This window comes from Balearica regulorum, chromosome 5 (assembly GCF_011004875.1).
Source record: "Balearica regulorum gibbericeps isolate bBalReg1 chromosome 5, bBalReg1.pri, whole genome shotgun sequence".
NCBI classification, from domain to species: Eukaryota; Metazoa; Chordata; class Aves; order Gruiformes; family Gruidae; genus Balearica; species Balearica regulorum.
In genome coordinates, this window is record NC_046188.1 from 8,730,282 (window position 1) to 8,735,148 (window position 4,867).

Sequence of the window (4,867 nt, forward strand, 5' to 3'; positions counted from 1 at the left end):
GAAATAATTGCCTTCAACTACAAGAAAGGAGATTTTGGTTAGACACAAAATGAGACTAAATGACCTATTGAGGTCCTTTTCTGATCTGATTCTATGATTACTTGCAAACGCTGCTTTAAAGTCTCTTATTTATTAGTGTCAGAAGAGCTGACACTGGGTGCAAGAAAGGAGGCGGCAGTTATAGCAAAGTAAAGAACTGACTGCCTAAAAAGCACAGTACACCAGTTTACCTAGTTAGCACTAGTGATACTAACCTCAGCTTTTAATCACGCCTTAGCAAACAGTCAGAAGTCTATGTAAATAAATGTGCTTTAAAACCACTTAATTATAAAATAATCATTCCTTGAAACATCAAGCATTAGTTTAATCAGTGTTGACAACTTCCATGATTTTATTAGTCTAAGCAATCTGAGGCAACCTGGGTTTAGTTGTGTGATGGTGTAATCAGCTATTTTATTTATTTAAAAAAATTAGCTCTGCAAATTACATGGAAAATCCTAAAAGTGTAATTTGAACATAGCTAAAGATCAAAAAGCCAGAAGGTGAATAAAGCCACGTGTGTTTTTTAAGCTCATAATTTTAAACTAGGTTTATAATTTTAGGAGATCTGACTCATGATTTTTGAACTTCTGGTTTGGCAATACCAAATTACTGTGCCCTATATTCTGCTGTTCTGAATATTTCCATATTACTGATCATGCATTTGCATAATTTGCTGAAAACATGTTATACTGATTTGCAGAACTTTATTTTGTTATTCACAAAAACAAAAGAACACTTATTTAAGAAAGATCATGTATTGTGGCTGCCTTTCAAATTAACAAGGACTATCTGTGTGCAAAAAGTGGAGGCATATAAAACCAAAATAACACAAAAAAGTTACCTAGTTCCCCCCACATAGACCGCAGGTTTTCACACAACAGCACCTTGTCAGAACAATCTCTTGTCATTTGATACACCGGTAATTCTTGTCTTAATTCCAATTGTGAGACATGTATTCACAAATATAAACGAGATGAAGAGCTGTTGCTTAGACTTTTCTGAACTGATTGCTGTATTATAATTCATTTATCTGCCCCAATACAATCTGATTTATGCAATTTTCTGGATAGTTTTACTAGGGAAATGGATACTAGGAAAATGGATATGAGGGAAATGGATACCAGAATTTAATGTCTCAGATCTTCTGATCATCAAACCTGAACAGACCATTGCATTTCAATGTTATCATTTTAATGATCCAAGTGGCTGATATCTGAACTGCAACTTGCGTTCACTCTTATTTTTATACTACATTGCCTTATGAAATATGGGGGGGGGGGGGGGAATCTTCCTTTTATTGAGATAAAGATAAGGGTTGAGTTTTCAGTTCTGCTCCAGATACTGAGCTCTTGCGTCACTGAAGAAATCTAATACCATCTTCATTTCTGGGTGGGTGGTGTAATGCAGAATAGCCTACAGCATATTACATAATGCTGCCAAACAAGAGACATGGGTGCATTATCGATCCTAAACACAAATAGATGGATCAGGAAGAGGCCTGCTAATTCCAGAAGCACCAACTTGCTCCTCTGGAAGTTACTATGAAAATAAGACTTACAGATTCAGGATAGGGGAATAACAGTGAATGTTTTGTTAAAGGGAAAATCAAATTTGTGCTGAAGTCCTCACCATAAAGCTCACTCTTTAATTTCTGAGCCAGTCTCTTTGGCTCACCTGTAACATGACTGCATATGGAGCAACATAAAAGAAAATCATGTGGCTCTTCCCATATGAGAGGATGACTGCATAGATGAGTTGTTTCACAAATTGTGCTGCAAGTCTTAGAGAACTGCTGACAAAAAGCAGGCTTGTCATAGTTCTGCTGAGAAGAGAGAATAAGTCTAATGAGGTTTTAGAGGTTACTCCCTCTAGTCAGACTGGACTTTCTCTAAGGACATCAGATGATGGCAAGAACATCACGTGAACGTCTGATTAGGAACAAAAGCTTAAAAACCAACTCAGACCTATACATATCGTTGTACAAGAAGAAAACAGCACCTGCATGCTCAACTGGAAAGGAAATACTTCTGCAGCAGGCTAAATGAAATATTCAGTAGCCTGAGTTTACACAACTTTTGATTTTTTCCTGAGAATGGCCACGAGTATGTCATTTACAACATTAGTATTAAAATGGTATGCTCCTACATTCCTCCATGATCTTTTCCCCAAATTTACTATAGCAAAACAATTCAAATGATGAAATAAATAGGACTGAGGGAGTGCTATCAGGCTAAGCAGTAATGCAAACTCCTCTTTAGCAGGTTATCAGCACGTCCGGATATCAGCACAACCATACCAGGACTGTACTAGTTATCTGGCTAAGGAAACCCCAAACAAGTTTTGTCTGGAGATGTTGTACATATTTTGTGCCTGATACAACATACAGCTAAAAGCTTTGGGCCAAATTAATGAAATGTCACTTCTAAATCTGATAAAACCTGTTTGATTACAGGTACATTCAAGTGACATATCAAGTTAATTTTGCCGCAAAGACTGCTTATTGTGCTAATCAATACTGTGTTACTTCTTAGTCCATTTGTTCTATTTCTTGTTTCTGTACATACGGTTTTGAGGCAGAAATCCTCTTTTTACTCTGAAATAACAGGGTCTGAATTTGTACTGCAGCTATTAAAAACACAGTTCTCGTGAATTACCAGTGGTCCTAAGGGACAATCCTCACAAGGATACAAATTAACATAAATAACATCAACTTTTCAGCTTAAACTGAATTTATCATCAACCAACTCTCTTAGTATTGTTCTGGCATTTCTCCCTGCTCCATATGATACAATCAACTGAATGAAGTAGCAGTGAATTACAGGAAGAGATAGTTCAGTGATGAATCAGTCCCTGGTCTAACTACAGGAGAAACCGACACCCTTCCCATCAAAGAAATATGCATATGGTATATACAGAGCAGCTCCTGTTGTAGGTAGGGAGAGCTGACGGTTTCCATTTTCCATTGACTTCATTAGGATTTCTCCAAGGTCAGAACCCATGTGAAAAAGGACCAGGATCTGTGGAAGATTAATAGTTATTTAAACATACACAATAGTTACTGTCAGAAATCGAAGCTCTTCCATCTAAAATTACATACGCACGTACTATACAAAAAAGATGGAATCCGCATGTCTTGCAAAAAGTCTTTGAAAAATACACTAATTGAAACAAGTATGTTTTTGAATGGGAGTTAGAGTATCTCTAATTGCATGAACTCAAATCATTCTGGGAAAAGCTGTAACGTATTTTCTATGAGGGCTGCTATAGCATAATGGTGAAGGCTGGGAACAAAATTAGTGAAAGATTATTTTAGCATACAGCGTATTTAATCCATCTCTCCTGTAACACGTGAAGTCTATGGGTAGCAGACTTTTAGCCACATTGGAAAGGAGCTACTCACTAAGCCTCCGAGGAAAAAAGATCTCAGCATGGTAATTTCCTCTCCTTACTAGAACTGGAATATTTTGAAGTGCTTGTCTCAAAGTAAGGAGAAATAATTTGGAGGAACCACAGCAGATTTTAATGTTTAATATATTTTCATCAAGCACTTTCCTAGCTCCGAGTTAATAGCTTCATAGCTTTTGCTAAATGTAGGCGTGACGACATTTTACATTAGCACAACAGACAAAAATTTGGAGGTGTTTCAAGAATGGTCACCACGCAGAAACACGCAGCAACACGCAGCAACAAGGCTCCCCAAACCCCTAACTACTGCTGCTTTCAGAGGGGAAAGCCAGATGTCATACCCTGCCTTCCGACACCGAGGCAGGCTAGCTACCGCCTCAGCGGCGGTGACTACAGGCTCCCGCGGTTCAGGGAGGCCGGTGAAGGGGGGGGGGAACGGCCCGCGCTGCCCCCGAGAAGGGGTGTGCGCAAGGAGAGCTGTCAGCCTGCCAAGTTCGGCCAAAATAAGGCTAAAAACTGCCTCAGGCTCTGCTCGCTGCGGGACTTTCCCTCTGCCGCAGAGGAAGGGCGCGAAGCGGCTCGCGCTGTGGAGAATTTTCCTCAGGCTGGCGGCACCTCAGCCCCGGCCGGGGGTGGCTGCGGCGGGAGGGGGCGGCTCGGCGGCCGTTTCTCCCTGGCAGGACGGGGCGGGAAGGCTGGCAGGAGGGGTGTCCGTGTGTGTGCGTGAAGGTTGAATTTCTGCCGCCTTGCGACCAAGTAAGGGTAAATTCCCCACCAGCCGGCGGCTGGCTGGGAGATGACACGCAGCGTTGGACGGAACTTTCCGGAATTACAAACACTGGGAGGCGAGCTCCCCCCTCACCCCCCCCGCGCCCCCGAAAGCCGCCACTCGCGGGCTACGTGCTGCTACGGCCGGGGCGGGACGGGAGGGGGGGGGGAAGGCGGGGGGAGAAGAGGGGTGTGCGCAGAGCGAGGCACGCAGCGACCGCCCAGCCCAGCCCTCCCCGCCGCCGTGGCCCTCGCCCCGCCCCTCACCCGTGTGCCAGATCCCCATTGGATAACGCTGATATCAATCCCAACTTTGCGTCTAACGTCCACTGGAACTTTCTAGCAGAGTTTGGGGCGGGGGCGGGGCGAGTGCGAAGAGCGAGTGGTGATTGGCCGAGGGAGGTGGCGCACAGTGCTAGCCGAGACGGATCGAGAAAAACCAGGAAGAAGTTACGGTCTGGCTGCTGTACAGCGGGGAGGGCGGGGCTGACGAGTGGGCGCCACGGTTCTGATTAGCCAGGAGGAAGGGGGCGGGTGCTCTTCGGCGAATCACGGAGCCGATTGGCCAGTAGTGGCGGGCGGGCGTCTAGATTGGCCAGCAGGGTTCTGGCAGGTTCCAGAAGACGGCTGAGCCGGCTATAAAGCCGGTGTC